Below are 19,006 nucleotides of genomic sequence, written 5' to 3'. Positions count from 1 at the left end.
TTTTGAAAGCTTTGTATGAAAAATCTAACATCTGTACTTATTTAGTTTCCATTAACTGCTTTTTTTCCCCTGAGTATGGATCACCCTTTCTTTTTTCTTTGAATGTTTCATTATTTTTGTTGAAAATTGGACATTTTAGATAGTGTCTTATAGTAATTCTAGATTGTGCTGGTGGTAGTTTTTTTGTTTGCTTGTTTTAGAAATTTACTTTCTGTCAATCTATGGAATTGGTTTCCCCTGCCATGTGTAGCTTCTGGTATCTCTTCTCAGTAATTTTTAAAATTCTTGATTTATTTTTAAGCTTGGCTTCCTTGAGGTCATCTCTGTGTCTGCACAGCTTAACTGTCAATCAATGATTCATCAGAGGATATATTCAATCACTTTGAACCAATAAGCTTTCTACCGTGTATTATTGCTTCTGTGTATGGGTTCATTCAAAGTTCAAAGACTTTCTGTCCTACCCCAGTAGTTATTTTCTTGCATCTACTCTGCACAAGCGTGAGGTGTCTCAATTTGCCAGGGGTTATTTGGATATATTGGACTCTCTTTGGTCTCACATGTGCATGCAAAATGAAGGCAGCCAGGGATGTGTAGAGATATTACCAGCCGCCTCTATGGCTATCTCATACCTAGGATCTCTCTATTTAATGCCTGGTGGTCACTGACCTGCTGCTTTTCCCAAATGGGACAACACCTCAAATGAGAAGTTGCTGGCCTTCCTCATTTGCATGCTTCTAGGATCATTACTTTCACTGAGAATGCCGTTGAGAGTGGGTTTTTCACCTTCTACCCAAAATCAAGTGAGTCCCTTCTGGCAGCAAAGCTGCTGCCTTCAGAGCCTGCCCCACATAGTAAAACCACCATACTTACCAAAGTAGGAAAGATGAAAAAAGCTCCAGTCAAGAATGTGATTGATTCCCAATGCTTTTATCTGAAGTTCAGCAGTTTTTCATGACTAAGTACTTCTCAATCTGTTTCTTTGCCTTTGGTTGACTTCAAGAGCCACAAAATGTTTGTTTTTGACAACACTGTCCAGTTTTATACTTGTTTTTAAGGGAGAGGATTTGATTCTCCCCTCACTTTGTGATATGGTAAGTTAGGCTTCTCAAATGATTGACTTTTCTATTTATTATGGGTCATATTTTCCCGCTTCTTTGAATGCTTAGTAATTTTTAATTGGATGCCAAACATTGTGAATTTTACCTTGTTAGGTGCTAGATATTTGTGTGTCCCTATATATAGTCTTGAGCTTTGTTCTTGGACACAGTTAAGTTGATTGCAAACAATTCGATCTGTTATGGACTGAACATTTATGTCCTTAAAATTCATAAGCTGAAATCCAAACCCCTGAAGTGATGGAATTAGGAGACAGAGCCTTTAGGAGGTGATCAAGTCATGAGAATAGAGCTCCATGAATGAGAATAATGCCAATTATAAGAGACCCCAGAGAGCTCTCTCACCCTGCCATATGAGGAGACAGTGAGAAGACAACCATCTATGAACCAGAAAGAGAGCTCTCACCAGACACCAAATCTGATCACACCTTGTTCTTGAACTTCCCAGCCTCCAGAACTGTGGTAAAATAAATGTTTGCTGTTTAAGCCACCCAGTCTGTGGTATTTTTGTTACAGCAATCTGAATGAAGACATGATCCTCTTGGGTCTTTCTTTTAAACTTTGTTATGTGGGAAGAGAGCAGAGTTTAGTCTACAGCTAATTTTGCCACATTACTGAGTTAAAACCCTCTGAATGACCTTATATTCTCACCTTTTCTAGAGTGAGTAATAACAGGAACTATTCTACCTGGTAAAAACAGGAACAATTCCAAGCCCTATATGTGTCCTGGTGATTATTCCTTCTAATTCTTTCAGGTGGTGCTTTCCATGGCCTCAGGAAGTTTCCTCAATAGCATGTGCTGATAATTATTCAGCTGAAGCCTCAAAGGAGAGCTGCAGATCAATGAAGTTCTTTCTCTATACAGATCTCTCCTCTCATCCCCTGTCCTGCAAACTCGAGCTGCTTTGATCTCTCCAGATTCCCTGCTCTGTCTCATTAACTCAGGGAGATTACCCAGTTTTACCTGAGTTCTTCCTCACTGTGCTACAACCTGAAAACTCTCTCTAGGAAGCAAGGTGGGGCAATCATATGGCCTTCCTCAACTGCTTCTCATTTCTCAGGAAATTGTCCTTTATTGCTTGATGTTCAGTGTCTTCAAACCATTGTTCCACATATGTGTCTGTTATTTTTTCAAGTTGATTCAGGTAGGAGAGTAACTCCAATACCTATTGGCCCATGCTACCTGGAAGCAGAAGTTAGGAATGCTTACTTTGATCAAGGGAACACATTTAGTTGAGTCTGTTGATTTTTCTTCCCTTCCTTTGCTTTTCCATATCCCTCCTGTAAACCATGCATGGTCATTGTCACCCAAGACAGACCTGACCTAGGCTTAGTCAGGCAACATTGTATTTTTTAAGTACAGATCTTTCTCGACTTATGGTGGATTTACCTCCTAATAAACCCATCATAAATTGAAAATATTAAGTCAAAAATGCATTTAATACACCTAACTACTGAACATCATAGCTTAGCCTAGCCTATCTTTAACATGTTTAGAACACTTACATTATCCTATAGTTGGGCAAAAGCAGCTAACAGAAAGCCTATTTTATAATATACATCTCATATAATTTACTGAATACTGTACTGAAACTGAAAAAAAAACCAGAATGGCTGTATGGGTATAGAATGCTTGTAAATGTATCGGTTGTTTACGCTCATGATTGCACAGCTGACTGGGAGCTGTGGTTTGCTGCCAGCATCATGAGAGAGTATGGAACTGCATATGGCTAAACCAGGAAAAGATCAATATTCAAAATTTCAAGTATAGTTTCTACTGAATGTGTATCACTATCACACCATTATGAAGTTGAAAAATTGTAAGTTGAACCATCATAAGTCAGGGACTATCTGTATTCACTATAGCCAGCACTGTCCTAAGTGCTGAGGATATAGAGACAAATTAAAACAGCAACCACATGATGAGAGGCATGTGGCCAACCTGCTTTGTCACCGTCAAGTCTTTCAGATCAGCAATCTCGCTCTTCTTCCTTCATCTAGATCCACATACTTTTATCCCACCTACTAGCTCTACTACAGACATACCTCATTTCATTGTGCTTCGCTTTACTGCGCTTTGCAGACAGTGCATTTTTTACAAATTGAAGGTTTGTGGCAACCTTTCATCGAACAAGTCTATTGGTGCCATTTTCCCAAAAGCATTTGCTAACTTTGTGTCTCTATGTCACATTTTGGTAATTCTCACAATATTTCAAATTTTTTTATTATTATTGTATTTGCTATGGTGATCTGTGATCAGTGATATTTGATATTACTATTGTAATTGTTTTGGCATTTTTTAACAACAAAGTATTTTTAAATTAAGCTATGTATATTGTTTTTTTAGACATAACACTTTGTTATACTGACTACAGCACAGCATAAAGGTAACTTTTATATGTACTAGGAAACCAAAAAATTCATGTGACTCACTTTATTGTGATATTTGCTTTATTGCAGTGGTCTGGAACCAAACCCACAATATCTCTAAGTTATTCCTGTACTTCTCACTGTGCATTGAATGTGCCTAACTCATTTAGCTGAAAAGGATATTTTTAAAGCCTCATACACCTTTTCCTTATGAAAGGAAATTTTTCTCTTCATGCCATCCTTCTCTAATAAAGGGAAAATATTTTCCTCTCTCTGTTATCCAGGCCTATATTTATTCTGTTTTTCTCTCATTACGTTAATTTTATTTAGGCAAAAGAACAATAATCATGTTTAAGCTTAGGATGGGAAACAACACAGCAGGGTTCCATAAATAGAGTTTAATTGCAGTAATTACGTTAATTATATATCAACTGATTATTTTTAAGACATATTTATTGAGCACCATCAGCTTTCAGAGGTACCCATCATTCTCCTACTATCTTTTTCAGATTCTGTATCCATTCTCAGAATAATCAACTATCATTTGACACATGGTATAATAAGTACCTAATGAAATCCCAATTAAAATTGTATTTGAGATGCTTATTTTAGAGATAAATTAGAAATAATTACAAGATTGAAGAATCCACATCACACAGGAGAGACACAACTATATCTTGACTAACTGGAAAGGACAAGCACAGATGAAGCCTTTTAATGTGCTTTCTAAAACCTGTTACAAAACATTACTGTACCTCAGCAGATGGCACTGAAAGATGTCTTTTTATTTTTTTTTAAATAGACAGCTCCCTTTCATATGCTGACTTGAGTGATTTTAGTTCTCATTATTACTGTCATCTGTTAGAGACAGAAAAAAAGTGGGGTGGGGAAGAAGCACATTATTTTCCATAAGGCAAGAACATCAGTATGGAAGCAGCCTTTGAGCACGCTGTCTAATTTACTGAGCCGCAATAAGCCGGAGAATGCACGGACTGCCTCTTAACTGTTCATTTCAAACAACTTATCTTCATTTGGAGCTGAGACACTTGGTGCTTGCTGGATACAGTGCTTCCTCTCTCTCTCTCCTCCCTCTATCCTGCCCCCAGATAATTTTTCCCCCTTAAGGTTTAATGAATTCTGGAACCAACCGAATTCAGGTTGTTAGGAGACACTAGCCAGGTAAAAGCTTTAATATTATCTCTTCCAGAGTTCAAAAGGTCATTTCCCTACTAGGATCACAAAAATATATATCTTCCCTTCTGAGAGAACTATTTAGCCTCCAAGGGGGAGCAGAAAACTGCCCATTAAGTCCACCAAGACTTTGCTCATAGCTTCCTCTCCTTCCCGCAATATCTTATTCAGAGGACAACAGGCTCATTTACAACCTCACTTGGGGAAACTGTTAACCGTTAATTTCTGATCTATGTAATTTGCTGCTAAAGAACACAATAGCATCTAATAGAAAACAGCTGTTACAAAATCCACTCTTTCTGGCAGGAGCAGTTCCTAATGTAGGATTTTAATTTTATCTCCTGATTGATAACACCCCATTAGCCATATCCAGACTCCTAACTGCAAAATGATGCATGGGCACTATTTTAAGCTCCCTCCCAGATGGATATCATTATGCTTGCTTGTCCCTCTGAGCAGAAAGTCCACAGTTTGGGCGGTGGAGTATGATACAGGCACTTATTACTGCCCTGACACACCAAACGGCAAATACTGGTCACAGGTGATCCAGAGTGTTCAAAATGCATACATAAGGCAAGGAAAGAGATTTGAACAGAAGAGAAAAGATAATGAGTGTTCAGTATTATAAAACTCTAGGGACATAAAACCAAAAGTAGTTTTCATTTCATAAAAACATAAAATATTTTTCTTTCTTACTTTGGACTTCTGAGGTTTGTAGACACAGGAAGTGTCCTCTTTCACTAGTCACATAGGATTTTATTCAGGAATAGTTAGATTCGTAGGAAAGATGTCAACTTGGGCAACCAGAATTAATAATCATTGAATCATCTCTCCTATGTCCATGGGAAAAGCTAAACAATAATTAATCTAAAGGGAAGGAGGGGTATTTTCCTATGGCAACCTTGCTATAATAGTATCTCAAATGGAAAAATTATAGAATCTTCATCAAGTTTCATCAGCAAAATATTCAAGAAAAAATAAATTTCATTGAAGTGGCAGCAGGAAGAAGGCAAAAGAGGGTCTATGCCCAAGTTCTTGAAATTCTAATAAAATCAGTCACTGATTCATCATGCTTTCTGGAACAACTTTGATTATACATCTAAAACTATCCTTCCCTACCACAGGCATGACAGAAAGGCACAGAGCCATATACTAGCCTTAATAAGATCTATTTAAAGCATCTCAACAATTATTTTGTAATGGTCTCAAGTCCAAAATCAAGGTACATTTCTATATGGAGTTCTAAGAGCACCTCAGGGCTGAAGTGCTCTGTTCATCAGCAGAGACTAGTTCATTAAAGGAGACAAGAGATGGAAAAAATGACCAACTTGTAAGACCTGGAGGTCTATCAAGTTCCTGCATAGTTTGTGCAGTATTTCTTTTTTTTTTTAACATCTTTATTGGAGTATAATTGCTTTACAATGGTGTGTTAGTTCCTGCTTTATAACAAAGTGAATCAGTTATACATATACATATGTTCCCATATCTCTTCCCTGTTGTGTCTCCCTCCCACCCTCCCTATCCCACCCCTCTAGCTGGTCACAAAGCACCGAGCTGATCTCCCTGTGCTATGTGGCTGCTTCCCACTAGCTATCTATTTTACATTTGGTAGTGTATATATGTCCATGCCACTCTCTCACTTTGTCCCAGCTTACCCTTCCCCCTCCCAGTATCCTCAAGTCCATTCTCTAGTAGGTCTGTGTCTTTATTCCCATCCTGCCCCTAGGTTCTTCTTGACCTCTTTTTCTTAGATTCCATATATATGTGTTAGCATACGGTATTTGTTTTTCTCTTTCTGACGTATTTCACTCTGTATGACAGACTGTAGGTCCATCCACCACTCTACAAACCTTTCTAGAACAACCTTGTTCTCCTCACAGTTAGAACTAGGACATTTATAGAGAAATATCCACACTCCACATCTGCTGATCTTTGTCATGCCCCAGAACTGAATTTTTTCTAAACATTACTGGACATGCTTGCTTTTGTTTTCACCTTTTACTTAAGTATCACCAGGAGACCTGCCCAGACCCCTGGAATAGGCTGGGTCTCACACACTGTATTTACATAGCACTCTATGCTTCGCCCATAGCACTTCTTATCACATTTAATGCCTGATGACAGGAATTAACCTTTTAGGTAACCTATGAATCCATAATGCAGACAGTGAACTGACTTCTGCTCCACCCCCAATTCCTACTGAGGATCTCTTGGAATTTGGAGACTCTATGTTATGACTCATTAATCTGATCTAAATGCCTTATTTTATGAATTAAGAAATAAGCACTATTTATGGTAACGTATCCAATCTGAGGCAGGCTTAGACTAGGATTCAGGTTTCACAATTCAACACAAGGGACTTCTAAGTGTTGAGATCATTTTTTTAACCCATCACAAGAATCTGACCCATGTTTCCTCCATTTTTTTTTAGCACCTGCCAATCCTCTCACCTTGCCCTCAGCCTGGCTCAGACCAGCATTTAACAAACTGAAGGAGAGATGTACTCTGACTCTGCCACATCCCCTAAAAACTACATCATCCTCTAAATATTCTGCCAAGCCACACCCCTCAGAACACTCCCTGCTGTTTCTCCAACCCAGCTAGTATTCCCTCCCCCGCCACCACTTTATCACACTTCTCATCACTGTTGCCCTTGCAAAGACTCTCCTCCCCCTGAACAAACGTTTTGACTTAGATTACTCCAGCACAGTAGCCCCAGATCTCAGCTAATAATCTTTTGGCCTTCAAATTCCCCAGATACTAAGTTTAAAAGCTAAAGTCGGGCTTCCCTGATGGCACAGTGGTTGAGAGTCTGCCTGCCAATGCAGGGGACACGGGTTCATGCCCCGGTCCGGGAGGATCCCACATGCCGCGGAGAGGCTGGGCCCGTGAGCCATGGCCGCTGGGCCTGCGCATCCGGAGCCTGTGCTCCGCCGCAACAGGAGAGGCCACAACAGCGAGAGGCCCACGTACAGCAAAAAAAAAAAAAAAAAAAAAAAAGCTAAAGCCACTACTTCATCCCTTCTTATTGATGTCCTTTTTATCAACTTTCAATAAGGTATTAGATGAAAGTGAGTGATAAGCATTTGTTCCCTTTCCTACTCAGGGAGCATCCACTATTATGTGCGCCTTATGCAAAGCAGTACCTTGCTCCCACCCCTGGAGAGAAAGAAAGGCAGATGTTCCCTTCCCTGTGGCAGTTCAGGTATTTGCTCATGATGTAGACTCCACCAATCTTGCCTCATACTTTGAGTCTCTAGGGAGGTAGGTGAATATGAAAGGTCAGACAGTATTCATAACTCAGGACTGAAAGTCCAGGGTAAGATGCCAGATGCAAGTATCAGGAATGTTACCTCTAATATATCTTCTTCCCTCTTTGTTGTGTCATATTCATACTCACACATTTTAACTCATTTCCTTTTTCTTTCCTCTCCCTTTTCCCTAACTATTGTACATGGACTGTGTTAGAAATAGTTAACTTTATAGTTTTTTCCTTAGGTTGTGGAAAATGGAAAGAGAATCAGGACAGAACATGGACAAACTGTAGAGATTTTAAGACTGGAACAGGATGAAGTAACTGACAAGACTTAGAACCCTACATGTGAAGATGGGCTATATTGCCAGTTTTACAAGGAAGAGTTAGGTTCATTGTTAAGTGGGGGCTTCGTTTGTCTTTTTAAGGTATAAGTACAGGAAGAATAGTGTATGTGGCTGTTGGACAGCCAATGAAGGGAAGGAGGGGGCATTTTTAATTTTTTGGTTATCTACAATCTGAATCCCTGTCCTAGTTTTGGAGAATTCTCCATTGTGTGGGTCTTGGCCGTGGGATGAACAGATGATTTATCATCCACGTGGAAAAGCTACTAAGAGTTAAAGGGGCACTGTTAATCATTATGCTGGAACAATCAACATCAACCAGGACTGCTCCAGGCAAGCCAGGATATATGGCTGCCCAAATCTTGGAAAAGGCAGTCTCTGCCTTCTACAATAGAAACCATCAAGAGACACAATCCCTCTCCCTGCTCCCTGACAGTTAGGGCATGGGCATGTATACTGGCTCAGTCAGACACTCCTTGAAGAAATGATGTAAAAATATAGTGGCTGTTAAAAAATATTACTAGCAATAGCAAATTAAGCTTACGAGTCTAGTCACTACTAGACATGTGAGTCTCCAGTGGCTACAGGGCCAGCAAAAACATCCCCCTAGCCACACTGTTCTTCTGATATGACCATACCTGGGTGTGGTATCTAGTCTCCAAAATGGCTCCCAATGAGCCCTGCCTACAGGTATTTCCCCCCTTATAATAGTCTCTTCCTACAATGAATGCGGGTCGGCCTGTGACTTGCTTCAACCAACAGAATGTGGAGAAAGTGATGCTGTGCCAGTTCTAGACCTGAACCCTGAGAAGACCTGGCAGCTTCTTCTTTTGTTGTTTGGGGAGCCCTGGGCCACCATATGAGAAGTCTGGTCAACCTACTGGAGAGACCACAGTAGAAGGAGAAGCTCCAAGGTATCAGGGAACAAGAAAGGCCCAGCAGTTCAGCTGTCCCTGCCAAACTGTCAGACTTGTAAAGTCTTAGACATCCAGCCCAGTTCAGTGTGCAAATGAGTGTAGCCATGCTCAGCCCAGTCAACCCACAGAATTAAAGGAGGTAGTGTTGCTTAAAGCCACTAAGTATTAGTGTAATTTGTTACACAGTAGTAGATAACTAAAACTCTAAGTAATCAGTTTCCTGGCCTACTTTCGTTATTCCCATTTCATGAGCCTGGTTCTCTAATTCTCCTGTTTCAGTTCATTAGTCCTCGTACAAACCGTTTTTCTATCTCTTGATTTACTGATTGGTTTTCTAATTTTCCTGTTTCAGTTCATTAGTCTTTATGCAAACCTCTTTTCTCTCCTGATTTACTGATTGCTTTCTAAATATAATTATCTCCACGTTTTTTCACTCTAGGGTAGGGGCTCCCCAACATTTCAAACATGAGTGCTCCATTTTTACTTAATAAATTGCATGTAGTAGGTGTACTTTTTGTAACCATTGACTGGGTAAACATAAAATGGCCAAAATCAGTTAAGAACTCAGGAGTAGCCTGAAGCAGATGTGTCTACTCTTCAGAATAACCACAGACATACATTCAAAAACAAAGAACAAAACATCCATGTAGAAGCATGTTACTTATCCAGTACTTAGGAAGGTTACAAACATTTGGACTCTTTCCATGGCTCCTCACCCTCAAAGTCCACAGCCCCACAGGATGGGAGCCACTGAGCTGACACATGTTTCTCTTTGACATTCCCGTGAGATGAAGTGCTTCCCAAAATACACTATTTCTTGGGAAAGAAAAGCAATCTGGAAAACACTGTAGCTCTGGACAGATAATATCACTGAGAGCAGACAGAGTAAGTGCGTAATTTTTTTTAAATTCCAAGAAACAATCTTCTGAGAATGAGGTAGCGAGGGAAATAAACATTTTGGAGAGGAACGGCTCACAGACTGGCATCACATTTTTGCTAACAAGGCACCTGAATTACAGAAGCAAAGGTATTCATGAATTCTATTAATGGCTAGCCATGTACACCCCCTCAATCTGGGCACTTCCCTTCCCCACATCCTTCCTATAAATAGGAAGGCATCTACAGGCAGACATTTTCCTATTTGGCCAACTGGCCCACCAATGGAAAAAATGAGTTCTTTATGGTTGGAGAGTATGCCAAAATTTAAAAGGTGGACTTTTTTTGGGGGGGTGGGGGGCATTGTTTTGCACACGAACATTGCTGACAGTGAGAAAAAAATAATTAAGATAAAGGAATAGCTTCTTTTTTCAGAACTTATTAATTCACTATTCCTTCTTATTAAAATAAAAAAACTTACCCACACAAAGTTAGAAACAATTTCTCCTCACTGTATTTTTAATACAGTGGATCCAGCAGTTACTTCAAATAGGGTCATTTTTCAGTTGCACAGGTGTCTCTCTGGAGATAACCCCAGGAATATCTTATACATATTTGTATTTAAAAGCAGGCACATAACACTTTAGAGGAATTTAAAAAGCACCTCTTGGTGACAGATGGATAGTCCAGAGCTTAGCACAAAAATGAGAGCTTATAACAGAAACGTCCTAAATTGATACGGCATCTTTATAGATGACATTTTTTAACCTTAATGGTAATATAAAGTAATGGCATTAGTGGGAGGTTAGCCAAGTGGGAAAGTTTCAGACTGTGCTTTCTGGCTTAAAAATAACCAGCATAACTTTTCCCCCCGTAAACTGCAATATTCAGGTATTGCACTTCTACCAGTTTTGTGATCACCAGCTCTTGAAATCCCTGTGAAAATAAATCAATAGACCAACTTCTCTCCTAGGTTGTCTGTCTAAATTCACTGCCACTATCCAATCATCCAGTTTCAATAAATCCCAAACTAATAATTGCACATATCCATCAGGATGTTATAATTATTTTCTTAAATTAAAAAAAAATTCTCCTCTTTTGAACAGGGCTGCTTTTCCCTCTCAGCTGAGGCCCTAGGCCCAGCTAGGAATCATTAGCCACTGAATGGATATAAGAAATTCAAACATATTATGAAAATCTTTGAATAATTCAGTTACCAAGTCAGTGAGCCATTAGAGGCAAATGCCCAAGAAATCAGGCTTCATTAGCTAGCTGCCAGCTTCATATAGAGCTTCCCTAAGGATTCTGAGTACTAAAAAATATCCCTTACTCCCAATCTTCCCTGTCAGAGCATATTATGAACTACTTTAAAAGTTAGAACATAGGGGAAGGCAGGGGCAAGATGAGGCTTGAATATTTATCAAGTGCCTATACTGTTCCAAACCCTACCTCAGACACACATATATTATTTTATTTAATCCTTATAACAAACCATGTTAGCTATTATCTTCCCATTTTACCATTTTACAAATGGGATTCTTGAAACTCAGTGACATCCAAGGTCATGCAGCTAATGACGGTGAAGAGTAAATTTGAATACAGGTCTGGCTAACTCTACACCCACCCACTAGCTATGTGCGGGCACAAAGAGGCCATAGGCCTCCCTTCCCAGTCCACGCCACCTTACAGTCAGGAAGTAGAAAGTTGAGAGACAAAGAGGAGAGCACGCACAATGAAGGAGTACGAAGTACCAGTTAACAACTTGGTAGCAAGAAATATATATATATATAAAGTTCAATCAGACAATACAAGACTTCTATATTTTGCAGGAACATGCTCCAAAACCAGTCTGCGGGCCATTCCTTCCTCCTCGGCCTACCCATGACTGGCATTTAGCAACCTCCCATCGGCCAAAGGCCCAAGCACCTTCACACTCATCGTTTGGAGCACTGTTATTGTTTTATAAAAAAGTTAAACTTCCAGTATTTGCACTCTCAACAAATGGAAGAAAGATGCCTTCTATCTAATAGAGACTTATCATAGATTTCCAACTGCTAAGTATGTACTATCAGTTATTAAAAACGATGTTTACTTTTGTCCAGGCTGCGGTTTTCCCCTGACTCAGATAATATACACAACAATGAATCTAGTATACTTAACCAAACATCCTCAATTTACATTTTCATCAAAGCTGATCATTCTTTTAAATTTTATTTATGTATTTTTTATACAGCAGTTTCTTATTAGTTATCTATTTTATACATGTTAGTGTAAAGCTGATCATTCTAATTGAGTTTATTTCCCGGTTATCATCTTTAATGCCTCATACACAGGTCCTTAGCTTCACCTATTAATTGGTAAATGTAAACTATATGGGAACAGATTGTGAGGTATATAATAAAATCATTAAAACCCTCTGTACTCAGAAATGAATTTTCTGGTGTATAAATCCGGTGCTTCGGGACCTTTGAATCAGGCTGAGACAATCTGTTCTCATTCCGAAGAGATAGGGTGCTTCTTAACAGTAATTGTGGGTTGTTGATGAAGCCTTTCAAGATGCACTGTCAAGTGGAAGGCTGCTTCTTACAGGGCTTTCTTCCTTACTGGTGTGTGTTGGGAAACCTTCTGCCTTTAACACATGTTTAGATGGGGAATTGAAGACCTCATTCATGAGATTATCTAATACTCACAGAGTTGCTGCTTTCCCTAGCCAACTCTCAACTGGGAAAGAATGAAAACAGAAGTTGGGGACCTAGGGAACAGACTGTGGGAAGCAGAGCTCTCACTAGGGTTCTTGAATGCAATTCTCTTTTCATGAACTAGCAGAAATATAACAGGTAATGCAACATATGGCTAGAAGTTGTAGAACAGCAGTGTAAGGGATTAATGACAGAAGTTTTGATTCTACCACAGAAGGCTCATAACTTCAAATAAACTGCTTTAAAGTAGTCAGTAAGGTACACTCCTCAACTCATTTTCCAATGTTAAAAAGTTTACAGGGAGGTGTATCAGTAGTCTATTGTCACAATAATTCTGTATTCCAAATATTTGGAAATTATTCCAAATAATTCCAAATTCCAAAGCTATCTGCCTTAAAAATATATATATTATTACATTACTATTTGCTCTGTGTCTATGGATTGACTGGGTGATTCTGCTGACCTGGGTGTGAGGTTTGGGTGGTCTCAGCTAGGCTCAGTCATGTGAGTACAATCAGCCAGTGTGTGGGCTGGGAGCTGGTTTGTCTAGGTGGCCTTAGCTGGGATGACTGGCTCTCTTTGATAAATCCAGAAGACTAGCGCAGGCATGTTCTCAAGAGAACAGGTGGAAATCTCAAGTGTTTTTCAAGCGTCTGCTTGAGTCACATTTGCTAAAGGAAATCACTGGCCAAAGTAAATCACACAATCAAGCCCACTGTCACAGAAGGAGCTACAAAGTTACAGGACAAAGAGTAGGGACACATTAATTGGGGCCCTTAGTGCACTCAATGGACAAGGGGTCTTTTAGGGATTAATTCTAAACAAAATTTTGAACACTGGTTAAGTTGTGGCTCCCTGTGACTATCCTCTAGGTAAAAATACACTTTCATTAGACTACGCATCAGTTAAACAAAGGGGAAAAACACAACTGGGGCTAGTTAATCTTATCTTTATAGATGTGTCCTCATTAGACTTTGTCAAGTTTATTATATATCAGGAAGAGTATAGAGCTGAGAAGGGTGTGGGTAATAAGTAATCTAATCTGCCAGTGATATGGACTGCTAAATGCTAAAAATATGCATTTCTGAAGGTTAAAACATTCAAAATCACCAACCAAGTCAGGAAAACTGAAGCCAGAGGTTAGCATAGCAAAATTTCCCATGGTTTTTGTGATTACAAATTAGACTATTAAATGAAGAGCTTACTATAATGATATAAAAGTGGCAAAGTTAACGTCCCCCTAAGGACTTTCAGTTCTACAGTTTCTGACTCTTGTGGGTTTAAATTTGTAACCTGTCACTGCACTCAAGAAGCTTTTGCATTTAATTATTTTGGGGGAGAAAGTAAGAGGGAGGGACAGTAGGAGGAAGTAAGAGAGAAAGGAAGGAAAGGAGAAAGTGGGGTTGGGGGAGAATAACTGAGCATATCACTCCTCAAACTCACTTTCTTACAGTTAACGTTGCCTGCTTCATCCCCGATTCACAACTCCCTACAGGGAGCAGGCGAGATCAGCCTCCTTTCTGCTTCTCCAGCTTTCCAACTGAAAGGACAGGTAGAGAAAGTTATCGGGCTCTGGGTTGATATATCAAGAGGACTTTTCACCCCCCAAAATAGTCAGCCGTATATTGCTGTCATTCAAGTCCAGCTGTGAACTATTCTACATCGTACATCTGGGGATCACATGGCATTTTGCACAGCAATTCTAAAATATGATACATTCTTGAACAGTGGCTTCCTAATTTTCCCTCTCACCCTCTCTTCTCCTCCCTGGCCAAAGCTTCAAGGCCAAAGCCTAGAAAACACCTGTTTGAGACCTTCTCCTACTCCCAGAATTGCTCATTGTCCTGTAGGAGCAGCAATGGAATCCCACAGTGGAAAATGTGAATGACACTGCTTCCTGACAGAAGATTTCTTTCCAGGATCCCAACTTCCCTCAACCTCTTGTAATGCCAAGAAATGAAGAGATTTGGAGTAATTTTTAGAACACAGGAAAAAAACATATAAAAACTGACTTTAACGTAGAAGTTTCTTCCCATTCAGAACATTTGGTATGAACTAGACAATTCTGTAGCTCCTGAGGTTAGAGATGTGACTAAACACAGACCCTACCTTGAGCATCTCACTTTCAAATGACAATTCTGAGTTTTTAAAAGACAACTAGAACATCACTGTAGGTGATTAGCAGTGGCTCAGGTGGAAAGAGAGCAACTAGCCCTGTGGAAGATAAAAGATCAAGGAGGCCTGGTTGAACCCTGGCGGAAGATAGAGTGGTGGAAAAAGCACCTTCCCCACATGTGATGGCCAGCCCGGTGTGTAACCTTGGTTCACCAAGGTATGCAAACTGGGGCAGGTTACTTCACCTCTCTGATCTTAGTTTACTAATAGGTAAAATGGGATTAATGGGAGACACAAGCTCATGGGGCTTATGTAGGAACTAAATGAGTTGGTCTACATAAAATGCCTGGCACAGTAACTGTAACATAGTGATCATTTAATAAAAATTAGATATCATTATTAATTGTTGTTGCTAAAATGTGTTTAGTACTGCTGGGTATAGCATGTTGCAAGCAGTATCTTATAACCCTTGATCTGAATACTATTATTATCCCCATTTAGCAGATGAGGATACTGAAGCATACAGGAATTAATACGATTTGAACCTCAGTCTTACTTCAACACCCTCACTCTGTATAGTGATCAAACGGTTCTGTAACTGCTGTGACTTTAACCATAAGTCTCTCTTCCAAGCTCATGATACCTTAAAGTCAACAAGTTGAAAATTGCGAGACTGGAAGTGGAGGGCACATTCAATGAAGCAGTGTGAAGTATCAACTAATGACTTGGTGGTAAGAAAAAACATATAAAGTCACGCATGAGAATTGGAAATTATAGCAGTCTGGAACCATTTAGCATGGGGGCAAATACACTGCATAATTCAATGGCACTTAAAGTTAATACTATACAAGAAAACAGGAGACCTTCAAGATGGCAGAGGAGTAAGACATGGAGACACCTTCCTCCCCACAAATACATCAAAAGTACATCTACGTGTGGAAAAACTCCTACAGAACACCTACTGAATGCTGGCAGAAGACCTCAGACTTCACAAAAGGCAAGAAAATCCCCACGTACCTGGGTAGGGCAAAAGAAAAAACAGAGACAAAAGAATAGTAACGGGACCTGTACCTCTGGGAGGGAGGTGTGAAGGAGGAAAAGTGTCCACACACTAGGAAGCCCCTTCACTGGTGGAAACGGGGGGTGGGCAGGGGGAAAGCTTCGGAGCTACAGAGGAGAGCGCAGCAACAGGGTGCAGAGAGCAAAGCAGAGAGATTTCCACACAGAGGATCAGTGCCGACCAGCACTCACCATCCTGAGAGGCTTGTCTGCTCACCCACAGGGACGGGTGGAGGCTGGGAGCTGAGGCTCGGGCTTCGCAGGTCGGATCCCAGGGAGAGGACTGGGGTTGGCTGCATAAAGACAGCCTGAAGGGGGCTAGTACGCCACAGCTAGCTGGGAGGTAGTCCAGGAAAAAGTCTGGACCTGCCAAAGAGGCAAGAAACCATTGTTTCCTGGTGCTCAAGGAGAGGGGATTCCTGCTCTGTGTGCCCACAGAACGCAGACCACCACCTAAACAAGCTCCAGAGATGGGCGCGAGCTGCAGCTATCAGCTCAGACACCAAAGACGGGCATGAAACGCTAATGCTGCCACTGCTGCCACCAAGAATCCTGTGTGCGAGCACAGGTCACTATCCACACCTCCCCGGGAGCCTGTGCAGCCCGTTACTGCCAGGGTTCCAAGATCCAGGGACAACTTCCCAAGGAGAACACACGGCGCACCTCAGGCTGTTGCAATGTCACACCAGCCTCTGCCACCACAGGTTCGCCCCGCACTCAAATTATGACTACCATACCCCTCCCCCTCTCCAGCCTGAGTCAGCCACTGCTTTAACCACCTCCTGTCTGGGCGGGAAAAAGATGCCTGAGGGTGGCCTCCACACAGGGTGGGGCAAAAACCAAAGCTGAACCCCAGGAGCTGTGTGAACAGAGAAATGGGAATTTCTCCATGAAGCCTCAGGAGCAGTGGATTAAATCCCCACAATCAACTTGATTTACCGTGCATCTGTGGAATACCTCAATAGACAACGAATCATCCCAAAACTGAGGCAGTGGACTTTGGAAGCAACTGTAGACTTGGGGTTTGCTTTCTGCCTCTGATTTGTTTCTGGTTTTTATGTTTATCTTAGTTTAGTTTCTAGTGCTTGTTATCATTGGTGGATTTGTTTATTGGTTTGGTTGCTCTCTATTTTTTTTATATATGTAAAAAATTTTTTTCCCTTCCTGTGAGTGTGTATGTGAATGTTTCTTTGTGTAATTTTGTCTGTTTAGGTTTGCTTTTACCATTTCTCTTAGGGTTCTGAGTGTTTTTTCTTCTTGTTGTTGTTTGTTTGCTTGTTTCTTTTCTTTTTATGAGTGTCTATGTGTATATGTTTCTTTCTACGATTTTGTATGTTTAGATTTGCTTTCACCATTTGGTTTGGGGTTCTATCTGTTCATTTTGGGGTTTTTTTTCCTTTTTATCTTCTGCCTTTTCTTCCAATCAATGTGGCTGGAAAGGTCTTGGTGCTCTGGCCAGGTGTCAGGCCTGAGCCTATGAGGTGGGAGAGCTGAGTCCAGGATATTGGACCACCAGAGAACTCCCAGCCCCATATAGTATCAATCGGTGAGAGCTCTTCCAAAGATCTCCATCTCGACACTAACACCCAACGGCCAGCAAACTCCAGTGCTCGATGCCCCATGCCAAACAACTAGCAAGACAGGAACACAAAAACAGCTATTAGCAGAGAGGCTGCCTAAAGTCATACTAAGTTCACAGACACCCCCCAAACACACCAATGGATACAGCCCATCCCACCAGAAGGACAAGATGCAGACACAACCACCAGAACACAGGCACCAGTCCCCTCCAACAGGAAACCTACACAAGCCACTGAACCAACCTCACCCACTGGGAGCAGACACCAAAAACAACAGAAACTATGAACCTGCAGCCTGCAAAAAGATGACCCGAAACACAGTAAGTTAAACAAAATGAGAAGACAGAGAAATACGCAGTAGATGAAGGAGCAAGGTAAAAACACAACAGACGAAACAAATGAAAAGGAAATAGGCAGTCTACCTGAAAAAGAATTCAGAGCAATGATAGTAAAGATGATCCAAAATCTTGGAAACAGAATGGAGAAAATACAAGAAACATTTAACAAGGCCCTAGAAGAACTAAAGAGCAAACAAACAATGATGCACAACACAATAAATGCAATTAAAAATTATCGAAAAGGAATCAATAGCAGAATAACTGAGGCAGAAGAACAGATAAGTGACCTGGAAGATAAAACAGTGGAAATAACTGCTGCAGAGCAGAAAAAAGAAAAAACATGGAAAGAATGGAGGAGAGTGTCAGAGACCTCTGGGACAACATTAAACACACCAACATTCAAATTATAGGGGTCCCAGAAGAGGAAGAGAAAAAGAAAGGGACTGGGAAAATATCTGAAGAGACTATAGTTGAAAACTTCCCTAACATGGGAAAGGAAATACTCAATCAAGTCCAGGAAGCATACAGAGTCCCATACAGGATAAATCAAAGGAGAAACACGCCAAGACACATATTAATCAAACTATCAAAAATTAAATACGAAGAAAAAATATTAAAAGCAGCAAGGGAAAAACAACAAATAACACACAAGGGAATCCCCATAAGGTTAACAGCTGATCTTTCAGCAGAAACTGTGCAAGACAGAAGGGAGTATTGGACATATTTAAAGTGATGAACGGGAAATACCTACAACCAAGATTACTCTACCCAGCAAGGATCTCATTCAGATTTGATGGAGAAATTAAAATCTTTATGGAAAAGCAAAAGCTGAGAGAGTTCAGCACCACCAAACCAACTTTACAACAAATGCTAAAGGAACTTCTCTAGACAAGAAACACAAGAGAAGGAAAAGACCTACAAAAACAAAGCCCCCAAAATTAAGAAAATGGTAATAGGAACATACATATCAATAATTACCTTAAATGTAAATGGATTAAATGCTCCAACCAAAAGACACAAACTGGCTGAATGAATACAAAAACAAGACCCGTATATATGCTGTCTGCAAGAGACCCAATTTAGACCTAGGGACACATACAGACGGAAAGTGAGGGGATGGAAAAAGATATTCCATACAAATGGAAAGTA

At 40.4% G+C, this 19,006-nt stretch overlaps 1 protein-coding gene across 1 annotated transcript in view; it reads left to right on the top strand.

The window, feature by feature from the left end:
* Positions 1-3,064: 3,064 nt before the first annotated feature.
* The window catches only part of TLE1 (TLE family member 1, transcriptional corepressor), a 511,226-nt gene continuing 495,284 nt past the window's right edge, over positions 3,065-19,006 (top strand). The window contains exon 1 of the mRNA XM_049711656.1: positions 3,065-3,075. The gene's annotated coding sequence lies outside the window, so the exon portion shown is untranslated. The remainder of the gene's footprint in view (positions 3,076-19,006) is intronic.

The sequence above is a fragment of the Orcinus orca genome, chromosome 6, assembly GCF_937001465.1.
Source record: "Orcinus orca chromosome 6, mOrcOrc1.1, whole genome shotgun sequence".
Lineage (NCBI taxonomy): Eukaryota > Metazoa > Chordata > Mammalia > Artiodactyla > Delphinidae > Orcinus > Orcinus orca.
The sequence above is the reverse complement of the archived record's forward strand: the minus strand, read 5'-3'. Positions and strand labels throughout refer to the sequence as shown.